At 36.6% G+C, this 26,291-nt stretch overlaps 1 long non-coding RNA gene across 1 annotated transcript in view; it reads left to right on the forward strand.

Moving 5' to 3' along the window:
• Positions 1–581: 581 nt before the first annotated feature.
• LOC116667018 overlaps positions 582–26,291 on the forward strand; it is a 36,357-nt gene continuing 10,647 nt past the window's right edge. Inside the window, exons 1-2 of the long non-coding RNA XR_004323795.1 lie at positions 582–654; positions 10,431–10,491. This is a non-coding gene — a long non-coding RNA (uncharacterized LOC116667018). The remainder of the gene's footprint in view (positions 655–10,430; positions 10,492–26,291) is intronic.

Consider the following 26,291-nt stretch of genomic DNA (forward strand, 5'->3'; position numbering starts at 1 on the left):
TACCTAGGTCATGTATACCATCTAGATGATCTCAATAACACATTGCTCTCCCAAGACTGTATCCTTTAAAATGGCTCTCATTGTGTAAACGATGGGCAGAGTGTACATTCCAAAAAAGAAGGGAAGAGTCAAGGAACCTTCAGTTGCCTGGATCCAGCTCAGTTCAACCACCAGTCATGTCTCCACCAACATCAAAAGAGATTTTCAGTGCAACTGTACCAGGGCCAGACAAGACAGGATGATGTCAGGAAAAATAAACATCTTGGTGTTCCTTTCAACTAATATGAATTTTCTTTATTCATTTAAAGTGATTCACTGATATTCTTGTAAGAGAATGGCTGAGAAAGAGGACTGTTATGGGACTTCTTGGTCTCTATTATTCTTAACAGTTTGTTTGAACCTTAACTGTGCATTCCCATTTCAGCATAACAGATCTTCAGAAGGAAGGTTAGCCAGCATGTTTTATAACTCAGCTTGTCCTTTGGAAGTGCTACCACCCCAAACAGCTTAGCAAAATACTCTTTTGAATGACATGTGGTATTCCTTTTTCTTAATTAAAAGTATATTTTTGTGCCCCTTAGGTTGGTATTCTGGAAACTTCTTGGCTAAAGGAATCCTCCCTGAAGAAGTAGCTGGAAAGAAAGGTACAGGAAGGTGTGTATAGCCTTAGATGACAGATTAAAAATGACTGGACTTAATTATGAAGGTACTGTGAAACCAAGATAACTTCTATGCTTGGGGCTGTGAGGACTATTTTTTAGTTTTAAGAAGCTATTTCCAGAGGGGATTTCACCTTACTAGTTAGATGAGTCAGAATAGAGAGGCACTGGGATTGGAGAGACCAGAAAGAAAACTGTTGGGGGAGTGTAAGAGACCAGGACCTGCTCAGGTGTTATTGCAATATATTAGCAAGAAATACCTGAATTCAGGGCCATTATGAGACACAGCCAACTTCATTTAAAGATTGATTTATTCTGAGGAGTAAAAGAGGGGCAGGAGTTTAAGGGCAACTCCAGGGTTTCTAACTATGAAGACTGGTTTGCTTGTGATCAACACTGAGACAAAAAGAAAAAAAATAATAGAGGTATGTATCTGGGAAAGAGGATAATGCTTTCTCTTGTGGGCATACTAGCTTTGAGGACCCCCTAAGATATCAAAGTGAATGTATCCAGTATGTAGCTCTGACTACAGGTTCAACCTCTGTTGGTGTTTTAAAATGAAGTAATTTCTGGAATTGCCCACTAGAAGTTAACAATATGATTCAAAAATAGGGGAAATACTTGAATTTACTGATTTAAAAATGTTTGTCCTCATTTTAGAAGATGTTCTGTGTAGATAGTAAAGAGAAGCCTGGCTAAGTGACCCAACCCACTTCTCTGACTAGCCTTTAAGGAAGAAGTTCATTTATGAATGATCCCAAGTATAATGAATAAAGCTAGCTACAGAAGAGAAAGATAATGAGTCTTAATTAAAGAATACATGACTCAGGCTGAGATGATAGCAGGTCTTCTCTGTGTGCACAGATGAAGAGGTTAACATTGTCTAGGCAGGAGTTGGCAAACTATAGTTCATGAGTTGCAAATCACTTTTACATTTATGAGGGGTTGAAAAAATCATAAAAAGATTATGCAGGTCATATGTGGCCCACAAAACTGAAAATATTTATTATAGTATCCTTTACAGAAAATTTTGCTGACTGTTGTTCTGGGAAGTCCGTCTGTTGATTTAAATTTGTGAATGAATGGATGTATAACTGAGTTTTTGCTTATTTTGATGTAACTACTTGCTCTGTTCCCCAACTCATTCCTGATATTTGGTGTTTGGTCTTCTTGCTTCAGTTTGAGCATTCTTATTAATGGGAAATCCCATTTTTCAAGGCCACATCTATCTATCTATCTATCTATCTATCTATCTATCTATCTATCTATCTATCTATCTATCCATCCATCCATCTATCTATCTTCCTTTAGAGTCAATTAAAATTGGCTACATTTTTTTGCACCTCTTCACTTTCAGAGGTGGAGTTTAATTCTCCAGTCCTTAAATATGGGCTGCTTTGAGACTTGATTTGGCCAGTAGAATGTGGTGAAAGCAATTTTGTTCCAAGTTATGAGTCTGGATGTGAAGGGGCTTTTGCGTGATTCTGCTTTTTCTTCTTAAACTTTCTCCACTACCATAATTTGAATGAATCCTTGGTATCCTTCTGTAGAATGAGAGCATACACGTGCAAAGACCAGCTCTCCCAACTGGGCCATCTTAGTACATTCAGCCCTGAGCCAACTCGGGTATTGACTACAAATGGTAAGAATGAGCTGGAACAGGTGAGCCCAGCCCAGATTAGCACACTGCTCAGCTCACCTGCATACTTACGAACTAGTAAATGCTTCGACCCACTGAATCTTGTGGTGGTTTGTTATACAGCCATCCATAATTGTTACAATTTGTGATGTATGCTATGTGTAGAAGGTAAGATTGATGTACATTTTCCATCAATATCGTAATTACCTTCATTTCTTTGATTCTTTCCTTTGCTTTATCCTCTTTCCCAAGTTCACAATTCTAGTTACATAGTGCTGAAATTCATGGAATTTCTTGCGACAGTTGAGACCCATTCTTCTCAAAATTGCAAAGTTGGGCTGGAGGCTGAATGCTCAGGCTTTCTGTTAGTAGAGTTTGTGTCTCTGTTTTCTGAGTCTCATAGTTTGGAACTCTGACAGTCTGTTAGCTTCTCAGTGCTCATTCCTATATGTTACCCTTACTTATGTCATGTACCATTGGTGGGAAACCATCCATGATGAGGGTCCACTGGGCCCACATAACTTGTAGACTGACAAATTTAACACAATAGCAGGTGCCTTTTACCTCTCCCTGGTGTATTTTAAGTATAAATTCAAGTGCCCTGTTGGAGAAATAGAAACAGTCTTAATAAGTGATCAGTTAAGAAAACCTCACCATGGATGGAGCTCATGGAGAAACAGTGGGTACAACTTCCTCTGCTGGTTCTTCATTTGGATATTTTGAAGCCTGTCCCACATGCTTGCCAAATATTGAAGGTGCCACTAGAGAAGGAACAGAGGAAGGTGAGCAATCACACAGAGCCCTCCGCTCCCTGAGTGGATGAGAAATGAACTTTGGGCCCTAGAGGCAGCATCACATATCTTACTGCAATTCTGAGTATTTCTGGTTTCTCTGTATGTGGTTTCTGCCCATAGCAATGGCCCTACTCATGCCAAGGAAGACATAGTGACAATGGCAGCTCTATTTCTAAATCTTGCCCCTATAATTATGAAGGCTTTTGAAAGTATTTGCCTTAAGTCTAGATTCGGAGTCCTCAGAAAATAGCCTCTTTTCCCTTCTGAAACAGGCTAAGTAAGTGATTCACATAGGTAAAAAAAATAATTTTCTGCATGATATTTTGTAGATTAATGACTGTATTGAACCATTCTAATGATAGGGAAATTATTTCCACTGTAACTTAAAGAACTAAAACTGCTCTATCTTAAATTAAAGAGGTCTAAAATTTGTCAAGCTTATCAAAAGTGCATGAGCGATGAAGAAGTGCAAGTTTATAACCCATTATGGGGCGTATTAATTTCTTAACATGCATAATTTTCTGCTTCATTACTATTGATGTGATTCTTGTGGGAAACAGTAATTTTGGAAAAAAAATAAATATAGGTCAGAATAATAGCTTTTTAGGGGAATGCTGAGATTTCTCCACTTGATTAATATGTTGCAAATTAATTTTATTTTCTTGGCATTGCCCTCTTTTAGCCTCTGCTCGCTAAGCTAGAAACATGATCCACTTTGTTCAGTAATGAAATCCAGATTTTAACACAATTCACTAAAAATGTTAGCCAAGTCTGCAAAAATGGTAAACAAATGTCAAAAAAACAGTGAGGAAAAGGTGATATCAAGCTAGGAAAAAAAATTATGTAAGTGAAACTATCTTCAGTGGTAACCCAGAAGTTTAGAAATTTACATGATGCACTTGTGAGCCTGGAAAGGATTATTTCCACGCAGAGTGTTATAAATTGGCAGTTGGCTTTGTTTTACTCCCTATGAAAATTTAGCAGAAGAGAGAAAGGATGTAGCTCAATGCATGTAGAGAGAGTCCTAGAGAGTCCAGAAATTCCCAGTTATTTTTCTTAATACAATTTTTTTGTTAAGTCTAATTTCGTCTGTCCTCTGCTTCCCAGAGAACCTTTTTTTTTTTTTTTTAAGTTAAGCAGAAAGAGACGTTCTATGTCCCAAGAACTGCAGTTAAACATCTAGAATTGTGTCTCAGTGATTTAGGTGGCGCTGGCTTGGGTCATGTGACTAACCTTAAATCAATCACTATGGCCAGGGATATGACACTAAATGATAATTTCATCCTTATATTCCGCTTCCCTTCCAGCCCCTTTTTCAGACTACCAGCTTTTGAGTTGTATTCTTCCCTATCATGCTGTCAGCCTCCAGATAACACAGACAGTCCTTCTGCTTGGCTTCTCACTATATTTCCTACCTCCCTTTTCTGGGCAAACACACATCTCTTTCCAAACACTCCATTAGTTTTGATGTTTGTCTGGGTGCTCTGGTCTGTTTAAAGGATTTCTCTAAGGCCTTCTGACATTTCCTGATTGCTTGAGATGCATGACTTCTGTTTTTCTCCTGGGCCATCACTCATGGAGAGACATCCACTGCATCAATATCCTTTAACACTGTTTGGACTTGTGGGTGTGCATTGAAGCAGGAAGGGAGGCCTATTGAGGTGAGCAGAATCTCACTGATATGTTTTGTCAAGTACCAGGGAAATTTCATGGTCAACAGAGTAGCAGGCTTAGACAGGCAGGCTGCCCCTTCCATCATGGAGCTAATTGGACAGAACTGGTGGGGTAATGGAGGACGTGCTCAGGAGAAGGAAGGGACAAGTGGTTGAGTACATGTAGGTTAGACTCTTACATTCTGTTACTCTGGAAGAACATAAAGTCTTGAATATCATTATCGGAGGATAAAAAGCTGTTGCCACCACTCTACCTCGGCTCTCAGGAAAAGGTAGTATTTGATGTCTATCCCACAGCTTGCCAACTGTTCATTATGAAAACTCTCAGGTGCCCTTGACTGGTACAGGCATATCTGCCCAGACTCATAGGGATGGCAAAGTTCTGTCTCAAAAATGCTTATATGTATATATATATGTATGTGTGTGTGTGTGTGTATATATGTGTATGTATATATATATGTGTGTGTCTGTACACACACACACACACACACACATATAAATATAAAGATGCTGTTATATAGATGCAGTTTTTCATGGCTAGTGTACAGTTCTGAGAGCATAGTGGTAAGCTTAAATTCCTGGATAGCTCCAGGCTGTAGCTCAGATCATTGGCAGTCACCTTTGTAACTGTTGTCACTTGATCACCCTGTGGATTGTAAGAGATAGGATATGTGATACAGTACAAAAGATGCCTCTTTTCCCTTTCGAACTTTCACCAGCTTCTTTTACTATCCTTAGATGAGCCTTGCCTGAATTATCTATTAACATTGGCAATTACAAAATATTAATTTTCTACCACTATCATTCTTCCCATTCTTAAAAACTGCTATTCTCCTTTACAGTGGAGAATTGACTTGGGAAGGTCAGTTTTTAAAATGTACATTATGAAATATTTATATTGTCATTGATGTAAGCATCCTATGAAATATTGTCATGTTTGGTAAATAGCCAAGAAAAGCCATGTGCTCTACAGGCCTGTGGCAAATGTATGCAGCTGAGTGCTTCTCATTTTTGGACAGACAGAGAACAGACTAGAATTCTTTTTTGCCAATTCACTTGTTGATCATCTTTCACCATATTTCTATCAGTACTGTTTCTACTTCTATCCTTATGATGTTAATTCTACTAAATCCATCTTTTAAAGGGTTTGTCACAGTGGGAGTATGGGAGGCTGTTATGTAAATTTCAGCATATTACAGTTCAAAAAGTATTGGACCAGGAGTCTAGAGTCATAGATGCTGCTAACCAAATTGTGCTCCTCAATTTCCATGCCTACACAAAGAAGATTGTGGCTTTAATTCCTTTTTGCCTCTAGGGATTTATTAATTTTTAAATTGCTGTATAATTGACATATCCCATTGTGAAAGTTTAATGTAAATAGCATATTGATTTGATACATTTACGTATTGCAGCTTGCCACTATAGTGTTAGCAAACACCTCTCCTTTTATTCCTAATAATAGTTGGTCCTGGAATTCTGTGCTTCTACAACTTTTTATGAATGATTTGATGGATTCCAGAGGACTTTTTATAAAGTCTTCACTATGTTAAGATATTAAAGAGCATCTCTAAATGTTTCCATATCTCTAAAAATTTTATTTAAAGGGTGGCCTTACTGTAGATGCAAAATTTGGTATCATCATCATCACTTTTACCATCACCATCAACATTTACACCATCACCAACATTTCTTCAGTGTGTTTTATGTTCTAGGCATAATGCTAAAGACATGTATTTTCACATGTAATCTTACAATAAGAGGTACTAGCATTACGCTAATTTCACAGATTAGAAAAATTAAATTAAAAGGGAATTTACCCAAGGATGCAGAAGTAGGAAAAGATGGAACCCAGTTGTCCAAGTCAGTTTCGTCTGACTTTGAAGTGTATGTCCTTCACTGCTACTTTATCACTCCTGTATGGACACGATCAATGAGATAAATTATTGGACTCTTTTTGAGGTCCATTATCAAATTAAGCAGTAGAACAAGGCCATGTTATTCCATTTTATGAATTGATCCCCTATAACTGTATATACTCACAGAATACAATAATACCCATCCTTAAATTTGACTTCTATCCAATGAAAACAGGCCCCAAATTTGTCCATTAAAAGGTTACCCAAACCTGGATTTCAAACTTCAAAATGCTTCCCTTTGGTGCCCCTTTGTTTCAAGTCTGTCTTATTAAGAAACTTTGTTGCTCTGTTTTTAGGTTTCTGTGGTTGAAACTTCATTTCTTCACTTCTGTGTTTATTTCCAGGATTGAATATTCCAGTGACTCATTACATTTTAGAAATATTTTTTCACAGTAATAGTCAAATAAAAAGTCCAAAATATAGAGACATTTCTGTGCTAATGTCCAAGGAAAATTTGCTATTTTTTTCTCTTGCCAAACTTTTGACAATAGAAGCAGTTATTTTAATTTCTTAGTTTTATGTCTTTACCAGATAGTGAGTTTGTTATTTCTTCACATTACCACTCAGAGAGAAAGAGGACAGTTTCTCATGGTTACCCAGGTGTCTCAGGCTACATAACCCCCTTACTCTTTTTCTCCACTCCAATCTGCCCTTTGAGTCAACTTTTTTTTTTTTAAAGATTTTCATAGGCCAGAAATAAAGGGAGGACTGCTGAGAAAAATTTGCATATTTTATGCTATGTGCATATGTTTATTTCATGTGATTTCAAACATCGCCCTGTGACCTTGAGTTATACATTTCAAAGTTAAACCTTTAACATTTCCACTCAATTTGAGGAAGGAAATTTTGCAGGTGAATATTTATGGTGGCCATCATTTTCACAGACCATCGTAAGGAAAACAGTAAAAGAAGTAGAACCTGAGTGTAGGTTATTAAAGCATAGGCCCACTCATCATACACCCATATTAAGTGCCTATTGACCTGTTGTAGTCCATGTCTGGCATTTATAAGATTAGGGCGATGAGAACCCAAACAACAACAACAAAACAAATTTGGGCTCTAACTTTATGGAAAAATATGTAGTTTACTTGGCTTTAAATTTTCCTCACCCCAGCCTTATGAGGCTGGACTAATTATCCCCATATTACTGATGACTCTACTAAAAATAACAGGTACAGTGTATGCAATCCTCAATAACCCACCCCAGTATTTAGTGGGCATAGCCTGTGGAGGATGAGTAGAGCACGGTGGCAGTGGATGGAATTAGATAGCTTCCCTTTAAGTATTTACCCTCCAGTAGTTGTGGAATCAAGAAGAAACATAGCAAAGGTCAACAAAAACCATAGCATACTATTTATTGTTCATAAACCTGGGTCATTTAGACTGAAATAGTAGAGTAAAAGGAGATTAGTGAAAAGAAGTATTTAATGTAGAATTGGGCAAGGAGAGTACCCGAAGAAAAGACATCAAGGTGAGAAGAGAAAACAGTGTACATTGTAGATGTTCCAATTATACCTATCTGTCACAGGTGATATTAGGAAGATGGGACTGGAACTAAAGGGGTTGATCTGGGAAAATATATATTATTATGTATAATATCCTTAAGTTTAATGTATGTTAAAGACTTTATATTAACTATTCCTCCCACACAAGCTCTATGTGGTTTGTATTATTATCCCAATTTTACATGTGGTCAGACTACATTATAGATACAAAATGTACACAATCCTTAAGTTTCCCATTTCCATATATATATATTTCACTGTCCAAGTATGGAACATAGAAGCAAATGTTAGAAAGAGGGAGATACCTAAAGATTTTGTTGAACTCCTTTTTTAAAAATTAATTAATTAATTTATTTTTTATATATATAAACTTTTTTTTATTAAGTTATAGTCATTTTACAATGTTGTGTCAAATTCCAGTGTAGAGAACAATTTTTCAGTTATACATAAACATACATATATTCATTGTCACATTCTCTTTCGCTGTGAGCCTTCACAAGATCCTGTATATATTTCCCTGTGCTACACAGTGCAATCTTTTTTATCTATTCTATATTTTGAAATCCCAGTCCCTTCCCACCCCGCATCCCGCTGGCAACCACAATTTGTATTCTATGTCTATGAGTCTGTTTCTGTTTTTTGTTTTGTTTTGTTTTGTTTTGTTTTTAGATTCTGCATATGAGCAATCTCATATTGTTGAACTCCTTGATCCAGCCTTACCTGGAAGCATTTTCCCAGTTGCTCTGTTTGCTTGTTTTTGCTTAAGGACCTCGGGTATCAGTTTAAATTAGATTTTTGTCATTGAAATCAAGACAATCTTTACTTTAGTGTGGAAAAAATATGGAAGGGACAACGTTAGATTGAAGTATAGCTCAGGGACCCTCCAGCAGAGGGGCTGGGAAAATTATTCAGGGTGACCTTATTTTCCTCTTCATTTGGTGAGAAGAATCTCTATACCAAGTCAATTACCAAATCAATATAACTGATAAATTGTTTTTTCCTGCCTCATGAAGGGGAACTTGTAAATTTCTAACTAAGCTAAGCACAGGGTAAGGCAGGAGAAAATTGACATTTATTATGAAACATCTAAAACAAGTGCTGTTCCACTTTGACTGATTTAGAGATCTTAAAGTGGAAGAAGCTGGAAAGAGATGCGCTTTTCCATACCCAAACAACATTTAATTTATCTGCACTGTCTGCTTTCTGAAGAACTGTTGCCTGCCTTCTTTCTCATGTCTTTTCCCCCCAATTAGTCAATCAGTTGATTTGTCTCTCTGACTCCCCCTTTTCCTTCCCTTACCCTTTATATTTCATCTCAAGGAGACAAACCTTCAGAGACAGAAACCTCTAACCTTCAACTTGGGCAAATGACCCCGTGATGGGTGACTCTGCCAATGATCTTAAAGGCGTAGGATTCAGATTTCATGCATCTCCTGAATGCTACGTTCTCAATTCCTTACCCCATGCTCAAGGAGAAAACAGCAGGTTTCCTGCTTAGAGGTAGCCTTTTCTCATTTCCTATGGTTTCTAATGATCATAACTTAAACTAATATACTTTAAGGTAATGGGTAAAAAGGAGGTAAATTGGGGTTTATAATGAGACTGATCCTTTATAATTCCTGACAGATCTCACACTCTGTGTTGGCATTCTCAGAATAAGGGCTTTAGGACTCATAAACACCTACATGCACACACACAAATAAGGTTTCTGGCAGTAACTGCTCCTTATTCTGGCTAGTTAGGGACTGTGCTCAGCATTACCACTTAGGTGTTCCTGTCAGAAGCTATTTGGAGATCTCCCGTGGGATTAGAGGAGGAGAGTGAGTGAAGGGTAGGAGTTGGCCAGGGTTTCCTGTTAATGGGCAAATTTATGACCTCCAAATTATAAAGAGGTTGGGAGGAGCTACTGCAGTCTCTAAAGTGTAGCAGACTGGATCTCCAAGAGGAGCTGCAGACTGTGGAATTAGTCAAATCATTTATAAGCTGGAGGGAAACATAAATGAGGAGAAGACTCAAGGGAAGGGGTTTATAGAGAAGAAGTTGGTGGGCAGCTGTCCTCGATAGCCACTGAGGTTGGAGCAAGAACAGATGCCTTGGCCACTACGAACTGGGAACAAGTTAGATTAAGCAGCCAGGAAAACCTTCCGGCAGGTGAATGTAAAAGCTTTAGAATGGGTGGTAGAGGACAGATATGGAAGCTTCATCTCTCAAGATCTGGAAAAGGGATTTTTTTTTTCCACCTAGGATGAGAAGTTCTGCAAGGTCCTCACAAGATTTCTTTTCATCGCAGACACCAGGATTTGAGGTGAGTGTTTTCGATAAAGGTAATTTTCTCCTCCTGCTTCTGACTCTGTTGCATAGGAGAGAAAGAGCGAAAGGGAGAAGAGAAGTAGAAAGAACAAGAATTAATGCACAAGGGAGAGGCACGGTTTCAGCAGAAATACGTGGCTGAGAGTAAGACTATGAGCACTATCCGAAAGCCTCATTGTGCATAGCACTATGAGGGCATCGTGTTAAACATCAGGTTCTAATTTCAGACTTCTGATTTAGGGCTGATATCCTGTATTTCTGTGAAGCTCCTTGGTGATGCCAGTGCTGCTGGTCTGAGGGTTACACTTAAAATAGCAAAGATAAGAGAACAAGTGTGTATCCAGGTGAAATATAGGTTGGGTTAAAGTAAACATCAACAGGTTTGAAAGAGAAAAAAAGAGAAAGATATGCTACTAAGGGGAAACCTGCACCCTGAGGGCAGGGATATAGTGAGAGTGAGAGTGTATATCCTCCACTTTTGTCTGTCATCCTCCTTAAAGCCAGAGCTTGGCTATGAGCAAGCAATTGCCACTAGTTACATGAGTTGGCTTTGGCGACATTTGGCAGTACCACCTTCTTCTTCCTCTCTTTTCTCATTTCTCAGCTTTGTTCAGTTCATGTGGGGTGAGGTGGCTGTGATCTGGAGAGTAAATGCTGCACTGAGTAGAGTCACAGGAAAGGTATAACCTAGGATCTGTTTTCCTCTGCCTTTCAGGATGACAGAGACTGTTTCACTGATCACTTCATACTTTTATTTCACACTTGAAAACATTCTGGTTTAAATTTGGAATCTTAGTCTTGTTTTCTTAATGAATTAAAATTAGTTTCTTAATGTGTTTGCTCAGAAGGACACATTGAGAGAATGTTCCATTTAACATACTCTTCAAATAAAGGACCTGATGCTGAGAGCATATGAAAGTTTCCAGTTACCTCGACATAAATTCTACATTGATCCATTTTTCTTTCTCCCTGTAATTTCTACATTTCAGGTTAATTGACCTTCCCATAAGTGAAAGTGGAAATACAGTAATATTTCTCCACACATTAAAAGAAACTGTTGGCTGTCTTTCTCAATTGTCTTCCCTTTCCAGCTGTTTGGAAAATAAATAGTGTTGTCATGTTTATAGTAGTACCTACATGAATCTAGATATTTTATTATTGGAGTCTCATATTGACAAATTTCTGAAATGTGCTGATTTATGTTCCTGTGAATCACCGTGCTAGAGTAATGAAGAATAAGTATTCAGGAGAAGAAACGGGCTTAGCAGATGCTGAAAGGAATATTAGTCACTGTCCTTTTCTTGAAACTTTAGCATCTCCTACAATTTAACTCCCTTCTCACACTGCAGTTGAGAATGATGATATTAGTCTGTGTTTCCAGGAAAGGAATGGCAAGGGGGTTACATCTCATGTACTGACTGGAATCATTTAATAAGTGGCTGTTCAAGAGTATGCGTTAAAAAGGATTATAAGGCCTTCTATAGGCTCAGAAACTTCTTGGTTTGATTACTGCTGATGTGGACACAGGGGAGAAGAGTGACAGGCTATAAGCCATCCTTTCCAATTAAATATTTAAAACTACGCCGAAGTTGAAAACTTATGTCCAGACAAAAGCCTGCAGCACCAGTGTTTATAGCAGCTTTATTTATAATGGCTAAAACTTGGAAGCAACCAAGATGTCCTTTAGCAGGTGAATGGATAAGTAAATTGTGGTTTATTGTGGTCCATCCAGACAATGAAATATTATTCAGTGCTAAAAATTTCATTTCTTTAAAAAGTTCAGAGTTGATAGTTCATTTCTATCAAGCTATAAAAAGACATGGAGGAATCTTAAATCCACATTATTAAGTGAAAGAAACCAATCTGAAAAGGCTGAAAACAGTATGATTCCAAGTATATGACATTCTGAAAAAGGCAAAACTATGGAGTCTGTAAGATTAGTGGTTACCAAAGAGTGTGTGTGTGTAGGGAAGTGAATAGAAAGAGAACAGAGGATTTTTAGGGCAGAGAAAATACTCTGCATGATACTGTGAGGTGGACATAACATCATTATACATTTGTCCAATCTCATAGAACATACGACACCAAGAGTAAACACTAATAACTATGGACCTTGGGTAAGTATGGCATGTCAACATAAGTTCATCTTTGGTAAAAAAAATGTACCAGTCTAGTAAGTTATATTGATAATGGGAGAGGCTATGCTTGTGTAGGGGCTGTGGTTATATGGGAGATCTCTGTACTTCCTTCTCCATTTTGTTGTAAACCTAAAACTGCTCTAAAAAGTAAAGTCTTAAAAAAACAAGAAAAATAGCAGGAAGGTATAGCTGAGTGGTAGAGTACATGCCTCACATGCACGAGGTCTTGGGTTCAATCCCCAGTACCCCCATTAAATTAATAAATAAATAAGCCTAACTACCTCCCTCAGCAAAATAAAATAAAATAAAATAAAATAAAATAAAATAAAATAAAATAAAAACGTGAAAATATCAACCAAGGAGCACATAAGATTTTAAATTCTATGATAGAAATGAGATGACATAGAGCATGGAGACTGGGAGAGTTCTACTGTCACATATTGGCATTGAATCATGAAGAACACATTTGGGACATGTTTTCAAAGACCTCTGCAAATCTTGATCATGTAAATAACACTCAACATTTACTAATCACTTACTATGTGCTAGGCACTCACCCTCTCAGTCCTTACCAGAGTCATTGGATAGGTGCTCTACATACCCTGGCTTATTTACTCTTCACAGCTATCCTGTTTGGGAAATGTGATTATTCATAGAAATCAGCCCTTGGAATCTTTAGTAAATTATCAGAATGATGAATATTAGAATCATAAATACAAAATTACTATATAATGCTAGTTACCTGTCAGCACTATATTTTGAAGTTTAACTTTTGGAAAACAGAGTAGAAGAAAAAAAAGTATAGACTTTTGCAGGTTGTTTTTCATTACTCATGATTAGACCTTTAAATAAAAATCATAACTGCAAAAAAATCATATTTTAGAAAAATCTGCATGCAATGGAGTGCCCTGTTTATGTTTCATTACAAATCAGATATCATCAAACTCCACTTCACTGCAGATAAATATTTTATGGAACTCATTTGTGTTTCTAATTCATTATGAATCTCATTTCTCTTCTGCCATTATTTATAGTCAACTTTAAGAGCTAAAAATAGTACATGAAAATTAAAATAAAGGTGGGGGGGGCTCCTTTTGTCAGCCACTTCTCTCTTCCACCAAGGAAATATGATCTACAGAGTGTGGGTCAGGTTGATTTATTTTTTATTAAAATTTGCTTTGCAAGACTCCCTTCTTTATTACAACACTTGCAGTAAAATTATACATCGGCTTTCAACCCATTCCCTGAAAACTAATACACAGATGGTCGATGGTTCACATAAATAGGTTCAGGTCATGTAAACAAATCTTCAAATTCAGACATTATTATAGCCAGAGCATCTTGGAAATAAAGCCTAAATATGAGTAATAGCCAGCTGCTTCTGCCCATCTTCACCCAAGTCCTGTTTGGAAAGGCAAGAATGTTGCTCTTATCCCCGGCAAGTGTGCCCAGCTATAGCTGTACTGCTGCTTCATCTAAAAGATAGTGAGGTTCAGGGATCAAGTGTTGGAGGGTAGAAGATGGAGTCATTTTCAGTTATTTTTTTTCTTTTAGAATCAAGACGGTATTATATAAAAGAAGAGGTGGTGAGAGGGCTGTCTAGATCCCCAAATATAAAGCATCTAAAACCTCTAGCTACCAGGGTAACTGCAAAATTACTAGAATATAAAGATATAGTGAACCATGATAGAATTGGAATGAACAAGAAGCTCAGACTCACAAAGACCTACTCAAATCCTGTATCCTGTATTCCCAGCTGTGTGAGATTAGGCATATTGATGAACATTGCTGAAACTGTTCTCTCATCTTTGAAATGGAGTACTAGGAAAATGCCCAAAGCTGGTCTTGTGAGGCAAGCTTGGCACCAAGGTGAAGATGGGGCACCAGAATTGGATCTCCTCATTTACAATGTAGACAAATTTTGATCTATTTGTGAAATGGCTAATCTCTTCTTCTGGCAGCAAAGTGAGATGATGTGGAATCTGGAAAAGAGGAAGGAGTCTTGCATTGAAGGATATTAATATTTGATGTTAAATTTTTAAGATTATCCCTCCATTTAATAAACTCTTTTGATTAAAAATTCACAAATCAGAGTTGATCAACTTTGGAACTTTTAATTAGTTGTGAGCAGGTATAAATGTTGCTATAGTGTGATGCTCTTAAAATTAGCATTTTTAAAATATGCTTTTTCTTTTTTGATACTGTGTGAAGTGATAAGAAAGGAGGGTAGATTGCTGTTTTTAGTCTTGAATCTACTACAGTTTAGGTGTGTGATCTAGGACAAGTTCATTAACTTCTCTAAGCCTCAGTTGCTTCACCTAAGAACAAAGATAAGAATCCTAATTCTATAATCTGATAGTTTTTTAAGACACCATGAGCATTTTATGAAGTGATTTCTCCCTGTTCTGGAACATACTACTCCCAGATCATCCTCTTCCATTTCTTGTCTTAGGTCACCTTCTTCCTTGTTGTCTCCTTTGTTATATTAGATTCTACAGTCCTTGAGAACAGGGGGAGTGTCTTCTTCATTGTATTCCTAGCAGTGCTTGTCACATAGTAGATGCTCAAAAATGGCCTTAAGGGAGAGCAGGAGAAAGGAAGGTAAGGAGAACATACTTGTTGATTCAATCCTCAGTTTATACAGTCATTCATCTTAGAAAGTGCCGTGAAAGGGTCAGGTATTACGATGTTTAGCAAAAAGAAAATGAACTTCTGACTTCAGCTCTTCTTACTGAAAGCATTTTGTTTTCATGACTTATTATTATGTTTGCTCTTCCCCTAGGCAAGTAGCCTATGAGTATTTTGCATACTTCTTGTTTTGTTTTGTTTTGCTTAGAAAATATGTGAGGATCTAAAGCAGTGGAGTCCAGGAATGGTTGTCTGGATAGGTAGAAGAAAGATAGGACAAAAATAGATGAGTATGACTGCTTTATAGGTGATGTGGCTCCTTCATAGGGCCTCTTTCTGGGCTTCTGGTTTCTGGCAGAGACAGAGAGAGGATATCATCAGTGAGAGAAAAAGACCCTGGTGTGCTTTGGAGAGAACAAGCATCTGAGAGAGATGACATCCTGTCTCATTGTGTTCCCTCCAATACTTCTCTTTGTGGAGCAGTATTTTCTTTGTTTGCTTGCTTACTTGCTTCTTTGTTTTCTTTAAAATTTGATCATACCACATCTTAATTTGGATCTTAAAAATTAATTATGCTGAGCAAGAAGACTAAAGTTTTCCTTGAGCCTGACATTTTCAGATCTCGTTATTGTAAGCACACAGCAGGACCAGAGTTAATTCCTTAGTCTATAGACTTGGTGACTCTCTATCCAAATCCCAATGACATTCTTTTTAAAAATAGAAGAAAAATAAATTTCATCTGGAACCAAAAAAAGAAACTAAATAGCCCCAATAGTTTTAGAAAGAAGAACAAATCTGAAGGCATCACACTTATGGATTTCAAGATATATTACAAAGCCATAGTAACTGAAACAGTATGGTACTGGCATAGAAACAGACACATAGATCAATGGAACAAAATAGAGAGTCAGAAAATACATACAGATGTTTACAGCCAATAGATTTTCAAAAAGGGTTCCAAAAACATACAGTGGGGAAAAGATTGTCTCTTTAATAAATGATGTCAGGAAAATTGAATATCCACATACAGAATAATGAAACTGGATCCTTATCTCAATACCATGTACAAAAATTAACTCAAAATGAATTAAAGACTTAAATCTAGGATCTGAAACTATAAAATTACTAGAAGAAAATACAGATAAAAAGCTTCTTGACACTTCACTTGGCAATGATTTTTCAGTCATGGCACCAAAATTACAGGCATTAAAAACAAAAATAGATAAGTGGGATTTCATCAAACTAAAAGGCTTCTGCACAGCAAAGGAATCAAGCAACAAAATGAAGAGGGAACTTATGGAATGGGAGAAAATATTTGCAAACTATATTTCTGATAAGGAGTTAACATGCAGAATATGTAAGGAACTCTAATAACTCAATAAAAATGAGCAAAGGACATGAACAGACATTTCTCAAAAGAAGGCATGCTAATGGCTAACAGGTACATGAAGAGGTGTTCATCACTAATCATCATGGAAATGCTAATCAAAACCACAGTTAAATATCATCTCATACCTATTAGAAATGCTGTTATTAAAAAGAGAAGACTAGAAGTGTGTGAGGATGTGGAAAAAGGGAACTCTTGTGCATTGTTGGTGAGAATGTAAAATGGTACAATACAGAAGTTCCTCAAATAATTAAAGATAGAAGTAGCATATGCTCTAGCAATCCCACTTCTGTGATACCAATTCTTCCATGTTTATTGCTGTTTATTCACAATAGCCAAGATATGGAAACGACCTAAATGTCCTTCAGCAGTTGAATGAATAAAGAAAGACTGATTAAATATATACATTATTCAGCCTAATAAAGGAAGGAAATGCTGCCATTTGCAGCAACATGGATGAATCTTGAGGACATGCATTAAGTGAAATAAGTCAAACACAAGAAGACAAAAACTGTGTGTTCCCACTTTTGTGAGGAATCTAAAATATTCAAACTTACAAAAGTTGGAAGTAGAATGGTATTTGCCATGGGGGAAGGGTAAGGGGAAATGAGAAGATGTTGGTCAAAGGGTACAAAGTGTCAGTTATGCAAGATGAATTCGTTTTGGGGATCTAATGTACAGCATGGTGACAATAGTTAGCAATACTGTATTGTATACTTCAGATTTGCCAATAAGATAGATATTAAATGAAGGCTTCTCACAACACACACATACCAAAAATAGTAACTATATGGACATAGTAGATAAGTTATTCAGCTTGATGGTAATACTGTTTTCACAATGTATACATATATCAAAATATCATGTTGTATGCCTTAAACACAAGAGTTTTTATATGTGAAAGATAGCTCAGTAAAGTTGTTGAAATACATTTTAACTTATCTAAATATGAATAACACATATATGTCACACATGTTTTATTTTGTTTTGTTTTCCTGAGAGAAAGACTACTCAGCAAGTTAAAGCCCTATACAGCCAGACTCCATCCAGCATATTGGGTCTTCCCTGTTGTATAGGCTGTTTGTCAGTCAGTGTACATGAAGTTACTTCCCCAGGAGTGCTCATTTTGCTTAACGATCAGGGGGAAATGGTCTTATACTGAATAAACCAAACATGAATAAGTGCAAAATCACTGGTATTTTAAAGATGAATGCACACTTCAACGAGTTGTCTCATTTGTATTTGGCCATTTCATGTGGCTACCTGAGGTCCCCCAAGAGGACTTTAATGAGAGTCACTGGTGTGGAGAACCCTCAGAGATAGATTTTTCTGTGACACTCCATGTGTGGAGAGGTTCCAGTTACAAAAGGATGGCACTTATCCTAGAAGCATCACTCTCCTTAATTATATATCTAAAATTCTAATATAAAAATTTTGTTTCTCTCAAGAATTTGATTAATTCAGACTTGACTATTCACAACTTCAAAAATGCTTTAGTATTTCCTTTGCTCATTCTGTCCCCATGTGCCAGGAAATCATTATCTATCACTAAATTCCTAATGTATGCATACCCAAATCCTTCCCATTCTTTAAGGTCGATTTCAAATTCTATGTCCTTCATACACACACACACACACACACACACACACACACACACACACACACACACACTTCTTTGAAAACTCTATCTTCCTGCTACTTTTAGACAGAACATAAACTCAATAAATACCTATCAAGTCTCAATTCTATAAAAACATTATGCCAGACACCAGGGATACGGCTTTGAACAAAGAAACCAGCTGAGTTACATCTCCTCTGATCTACCCCACTTTTATTTACAATTGTTCATATTTATTTTATTATTTAAAACCCTTTCTTACAATTACTTCTAAACACATAATGCAGTAGAAAGAGCATGAATTTTACAGTTATTTTAAAATCAGAGCTCTGCCAGTAACAAATCTGTGACCTTGAAACAATTGTTTAACCTCTCCAAATCCCAGCTCTTGCATCTTAAAATTTACAGACAATGATACTTCTATCATGATCCATCCATCAAAAGAAGTGTTAAATAAAAAAAATTGTATTTCATAGCCTGGCCTGTTGAATAGTCAATGAACCACAGCTATTGTTTTCACCTTACTCGTGCTAGCCTACTTAGCCTTTCAGGGTAGCATCCCTCAGGGCATCCAGCAGAATGATAACCAAATATTGGAAACAAAATAAATAATAAAGTATGAATATTGATGGATATACTCTAGGGAGAACTGACATAGTCATAGACACTTCCAAACAAATGAAAGGTTGGAGAGTAAGTACGGGGATGAGGAGGGAGCACCACTAAGTGTTTGTGAGGTGGGGTTTGGGGGTGATTCATTATGCAGAAACAGAGAGTTCAAATTGCACCTAGAGAAACTGTTTATCAAAGACCAATTCTGTCTACTGTATCCTTAGATCTGGCTCTGACCTGCCCTTCTCTGTTCTTTGGTGGTGGGGAAAATGTTGTATACATTCAGAACCCTGACCACAATCACATTGCTTTTCATAACTTATCATATCAGTATCATTTCTTTCAGGAGCCCATGGTATTCTCAGTAGGATCTCACAGCTAGGATGGAGAGCGTTCTGTATGGCACCATCATGGGGAGGTTCATTTGTGTCCTCAAATTAGTGACAGGCTTTCAGAAGTTGGATACTTTTTCCTGAGGTTCTCTAAACACACAGCTTCCTCCTTCTCTAGAATTAATTTTTCACCTGGTAATACTGATTATTATAGCTAAATTCTCTTTGTGGTCATATATATTATACTGAAAAAAACTACCTTCAGATCAAGAAAATATAAAAGAGAATAGAACAGTAGCCTTAAAGTACTGAGCAGATAGGGTCATGGGTTGGAGCTAAACTAATTGGCTTTCTGAACAGAACCCTCCTCCAGGGGCTCCAGTGACCTTTCATTTTAATGACTATTTGCCAAGATTAGAGACCTCTCTAAGCTACAGCCACCTAGGTACAGCGCAGAATTGTTAAAAGTCTAACCTAGAAACATTTCAATGAGTCTGACAAAGAATGGAGTATTAAGAAGATAATGCTCTTATTAGAGTCTATTAGTGTTATTTTAACTTTCTTTATCCCCCCAAAGCTCAAGAAAAGTAGTTTATTTGCATTTTATGAATAGTATAAACTGCACTTCATAGTGGTTATAATTTGGTTTTTCAATCAGTTTAGTGAATTAGAACTCATGATTTCTGGACTCCACACTAGAATTTCTACCCATTCACCAAGTCATTAATAAGTGCTTGTTGTTTTATTTACTTTTATCACTTAGAACGTGTAAATTGCCTATTATTCTCTCATTCTTCCATTAAGTATTTCTCTAATCATTTGTATTAGAGGAGATGAGTAGAAAACATTTGAAGTAGAGTTCTTGTCCTTGAAGACTATTCTAGTTAGTTGAGGAGTTGATATGTACACATAAAAAAATAATTAACATTATATGTGTCAGATTTGTCTTTAAAAATACCTGCCTCAAAATGATCACCAGTGGTGGTATGAGAAGGATTCCTGGAGGAAGTAATGATTAAGAGAGTTGAAAGAGAGTTGATATAACTCACTAGGGCATATAAGGGTGGAAAATTGACTAAGCATTCAAGTCTGGGGATTAGTATCTCCACTAGCAACTGGTCAACTAGTGTATGTGCAGCACTACTGTAGACCTTACAGACTGGTGAAGGACTTTGCCTTGTCCTTACTTTGCTTCTTTATGTAGCTTACATATTGGGCACATTAGTTGACACTCAACAAATATTTGCTGCCCTGAGGCACAGCATGGCTTAGTTAAAAAAGGACACTGAATTAAAAATCAAATAGACTTTTGAATTTATCATTGACCATATGTCAAAGAGAAAATGAAACACCCACCTGGGACTGATTTTCCTCTGTTGATGGGGATGCACTCTCTGCCTCATTGGCCTTTAAAGATCTCCCTGGGCAGATGCATCCATGTGGTTGGCTTCTGCTTCCATCTACTGTGCTGAGAGCTTCTATACCTGAGATTCCAACATCTGAGACTCTTGCTTATTTGCCTGACATGGCCTACTTGACATCCACAGACAGATCAAAATAAAATAAAAAAAGAGAGAGAAGAAAAAAAGAAGCATTCTCTCTTCCTGTTCTCCATAGGTCTCCTATTGCTCTTATACTCTTTATTGCAGTGAAGAGTAACCTCTTTATCTCAAAAATTCAGTCTTGGAAAAAAAAACCCTGAGAAATGCTTAACCCTCAAATAACTGAGAAAAAAAGACAAAATAAAACACAAATTCACTCCAGTAAACTAAGTATGATTAAGTCTATCATAGTTGCCTCTTCCAAAGGTATTTTTGTGACATCATATATATATATGGACTCCTTTTGTTTGGATAGTCTAGTGCATTCTATATAATTTCAGAGGAATTAGTGTTTATACATTTTAAGTATCAGTAAGAGGTTATGGAGGAGTAATGGAGATATTTTTCCCCATTTTTGGTTAAAGTATGATTGATTTACAATGTTGTATTAGTTTCTGGTGTATAGCATAGTGATTCTGTTATATATGTGTGTGTGTATGTGTGTGTGTGTGTGTGTGTGTGTGTGTGTGTGTGTGTGTGTGTATTCCTTTTCATAACAGGTAATAGGCTATTATAAGGTATTGAATATAGTTCCCTGTGCTATACAGTAGGACCTTGCTATTGAGGTATTTTTCAAGTTAGAGAAGCTGTCTGGCTTCAATGACTTTTTACACATCACTTAACCAGCATCTTTTCTAAAAACTTGGGGTGGCCCTGGTACCTCCCACACTCATCACTTAGTAGATATTTAGTAAAAATTTAAAGTGAAGGTATAAATGAGTGAATAATTGAATGAATGCCCTGTGTACAGTAGATCCACTAAAAGCAGACATCCCCACATGCTGGCCTAGAATAGCTGTCTACTAAACCACAAAACTCTGGAATGTTACCTTGATGCTATAGACTGAGGATATTGAAAATGGCATTTGACTCAGGAGACTGAAATGAAACTTCCTTTAAACTCGAGACCACCTTATTGACACCTTTTACTTGTGAATCTCAAATCAATAGCAGGGAATCCTAGCTTTACAGATTCTTAGAAATCATATAAAAAAAACTCCAAAAGCAAAGATGCAGAATTTTGAGAGAGAACATAAATTTGAGCTTCATTTCAACAAAACAACACACGTTCAGCCTTTCTTCTGTGTTTGGAGACCTTGCATAAATCCTCAGGGCATAAATTTACAAACTTTGTATCTTGACAATGAAGACATGAAAGATTTGATTCATGGACTATGGGCCTTTTTAAGTTTACTATGTCCCATAACACTTTCTCCACTTTGAGATACCTCACTTCAGAGAACTCTTTATTTGATTTAGAATTGATTCTAAAACAGACTACTCTCCTAATTTCAATAATTAGACTTCCACGCTTTTACTCATTTTGAATTGATTCTATGTATGTTTATATACAGTATACTATATATTTATATAAAATGTTATGTATATACATGCTATGTATGTAACTTATATATATAACATACATGTATATATAACATATACACATACGTTTAATTTTACATGTGTAAGTGTATATATATATATATACACATACTTTTTTAATAACAAAGGACAAAGAGTGGAAGTGTGGCTCTGGAATTTTTGCTCTAGAGGTTGTCTCAAAAATTACTGAGCTGAAGGTTTTTGGAGTTTCTTCTGCTGTTATATCTGGGTGCTACTGTGTTTGCTTGCATGTTTAGTAGCTTGATTCTGAGCTGATTTGGGTTTTTCATGCTTGGCAGTAGTTATGGCAGAGCTCAGCTCTACTGCAGAGTGACTGAGACAGCTTAAGCTGATGGGTGACTGGTTGCCAATCTTTAATCATCTCACAAGAAAGGGAAGCTTGACTCTACCAAAACTGAGACTTGTCTTAAGGGAGACCAACCCTAATTCATTCTTGTTTTCCAGTTTATTAACTATGTGCAGATTTTACTGGTGGTGAACTTGGAGCAGTAAGTCATGAACACATGATAATATCAGCCTGTTCTGTACTCTGGAAATACCAGAAGTAGAATCAGAATCTGTCTCAATATCTTTAACAAGCTCATTCTAAAGGAGCTGGTTAGTCAGGATATCGATGAGAGACTCTTTCTAGCAGAAGGAGGGGGCAGCTGTAGAAAACAATGCAGAATTTTTAAAGGATATGTTTATGTGAAATTAAAGGAAAATCCTTCCAAGAAATGAAACCACATTCTCAGGAAAGGATATGAATTGAGGATAAATGTCCATTTGAAGCATATGTTCGGAATTGATTGAATACAGAGAGCCAAGCATAAAATACAGCCTCTTTCATTTACTCCAAAGCTTTTGAAATGCTAGAAAGGATATTCAGAAAAATCCATAAGCATTCTTGAATATAGAAGGATAACCTTCAATGGATGAGTAGCTGTGAAGAATCCTAAACAAATGAAATGCAAAATGAAATAAAGTGAAAAAGGGTCCCAGAGTCCAGGCATGCACATCAGAGGACCACTGCAGGAGAGGGTGGGGACCTTCTCTAGGAGTCCTTCAAGCCTAGAACTTGACTTATTTCATAGATATGGAAATTGAGGCTCAATTTAAGTAGTTTGTCCAAGTGATATAATAACAGATATATTTCAAACCCAGAAGTGTCTCACTCTTAAACCTCTGAATTAATTATTCTTCTCGTTGCCTCTCTCTGTCCCACATTTGATCTACCTCATTGATTCCTCACATATGAGTTTTCTCCCACTTTACAGATGAGGAAACTGTGTGTGGACCTTGGACTAGTTATTCCAGTAGGATTATGCTTTCTAAGAGTCTGCTCTTAAAATCTTTTATTCATCTTTCTCTCCATAATAATATTATCAAGGAGCCAGATAAAGATATCAGGAGTTCTAAACCTACCCTCTCTACTCTTTTAATTGGAGAAGTTAATCTTTATTCTGGATTTAACACATTATTATAGATGTGGGCCTCATGTTGTCATATTGTAATCTCATTTCACTGGAGGAAAGAAAAGAGTATTATTGTTGTGAGCATTTATTTGTATCCTTGTCTGGTATCCTAGCCTTTGGCCCTGGCCACTGGGTTCACAGTTATAAAGCCTGATCTGACATAGCTTGATATGACAAAAAAAAAAAAAATCAATCTGAAGTATAATTATTATGATTTTTAGGTAGCACTGAGGATTTAGGAAATGAGTTTTATATATTTAATTTTACAGGGTAAAATGATGGCTGAATGATAAGGAGAATCAGCATCCAAAGATCAGGGATGCAAAAAGTCTAACAGGAGGTTACTTGCTTAGGGAAACCTAGGATACAGAAAGCGGAGTTACAAAGCTGAGGCAGTAGTGGGTGGTTATCAAATTTTAAAAAGATCTGATGTATAATGGAGTTAAACTGGGAGGCTCTTTAAGTGGGGGCTTCAAGTTTTTAAGTGTTGGTTTTTAAGTGTTGGTCCATGGTCAAGCAGAGGATCCAAGGGAGATTTAAAAAAGCATTGTGCTAAAATTAAACAAACTATTGCATATAGAATATAAATTTCAAAGATGTTGTAATTTTGAAATAATTGATAAAAAGCAGGATAGGAAATGCTTTTGATTCATAACAACCTCAAAATATCAATTGAGTCTATTGTAGTCAATGACAAGAAAAATGAGTTTTTTCTGACACTTCCATACTGTTATCAGTAGCCTCTGCACTATTTTACATTTGCATTAAAAGAGTACAAGAGTTTTAATTTCTCCACATTTTCACCAACTCTTGTCTCTTTCTCTCTCCCTCCCTCTCTTTTTTGATAATAACCATTCTAACGGGTGTGAGGTAATAACTACCATATGATACAGAAATTCCACTCCTGGGTATTATCCAAAAGAACTGAAATCAAGGTCTTGAAGAGATATCTGGATTTTATCTTTATTGCAATATTATTCTCAGTGGCTAAGATATGGATAAAACCCCAGAATCCATTGACAGATTAGGAAATTGTAGAATATATGCAATGGAATATTGCTCAGCCTTAATCCTGCCATTTGAGACAATGTGGATGAACCTGAAGGGCATTATGCTAAGTGAAATAAACCAGTTATAGAAAGACAAAACTATATCATTCTACTTATATGAGAAATTTAAAATAGTCAAATTCACAGAAGAAGAGAATACAGTAGTAGTTACCAGGGTTCTGGGGTGGAGGGAGAAAGGGGGAGTTGTTCAATGGATTTAGAGTTTGAGTTAGATGAGTAAGTTCTAGAGAGCTGCTTACAACAGTTCCTATGTTAACAATATAGGTGATGTGCACTTTAAATTTTGTTAAAAGGATAGATATTATGGTAAGAGTTCTTACCAAAAAAAATAAACAAACAAAACAAAGGGACACAAGGAAACTTTAGGAGGTGCTGAATATATCTATTACCTTGATTATAGTGATGGTATCAGGGTGTTTGTATGTGTCCAAAATCATCAGATTGTACACATTAGATATGTGTACTTTTTGTATATCAATTATACCTCAATAAAACTGTTAAAATTGGCTAAGCATAAAGTAACATTTTTATTCATAAGCTAGAAAATGGACAAGTATAGGGTTATATTGGCTTCTGACATGACTTGATTTGGGGATTAGATGATGCCATTAGTGTACTTTTTGTATCAGAGGTCTACCTTTGTGTTGGTCTCATTCTCGGAGGTTTTTACCCTGACACATTATAAGCCTACAGTGGCAGATCTGAGCTATAATCACTATGAATTAAATCCAAGAGAAAGTAAAATCAAGTCTTCTGGTGTGTTCAACCAAGGTTTGAGATGAGCTCTGATTGCCTACATTTGAGTTCCTTTACAAGCCTTGAACAATTGTTTGTGTCTAAAGGGTTGCACTGTGCTGATTGCCTTAAGCCTACTTCACATGCCCATTTCTGAAGCTAGATGTAGGGTCACTTAACAGGTTTGATTTGAGAACCCACTAGTAAAACTTAAAAAATAATACAGATATGCACTATGGCCAGCATGAGCAACGTTCAGTTTTGGTATGGAGTATGCGTAGTCAGGTGATGACGTGATACACAGATCAGCATCTAGGAGAAATGCGGATGTTATCCTTACACTAGAGGTGGGATGGGATCTTGGCCTTGCTACAAGATGTAGACAGAGCATAGACATAGGCACAAGTATTTCTTCCAACATGACAAAAGCTTCCCATTACTTCTGGCATGTTCAGTAAGGACTCTCAACATATTCCTTATTACTTCCATCTGGCAGTTCACATGTGTGTCATGCACTGTCTCAACACCTGATGTAATCCCAGAGCCTGTTGTGATATGAAGGATGAGATCATTTGGCTGAGGATTGGAAAGAGAATATTCTTTTTTTCTTCCTTGTACGATTAAAAATATAGAACAAGTGTTTAATCTTCTGTGGGTTTTCTAAGTGAACTGAGCTATAGTTTAAGAATTATTAAATGCAATCCATGGCCCTGAGAAAGAATGTGATTATGTTTTAGACTAACTTAAAATGTGTGAGGCTGCCTGTTCCCATTTAGCTACAACAGTGTGCAAAACTAAGTTGTATATTTGCTCCTG

Source organism: Camelus ferus, chromosome 11 (assembly GCF_009834535.1).
Source record: "Camelus ferus isolate YT-003-E chromosome 11, BCGSAC_Cfer_1.0, whole genome shotgun sequence".
Taxonomy (NCBI): domain Eukaryota; kingdom Metazoa; phylum Chordata; class Mammalia; order Artiodactyla; family Camelidae; genus Camelus; species Camelus ferus.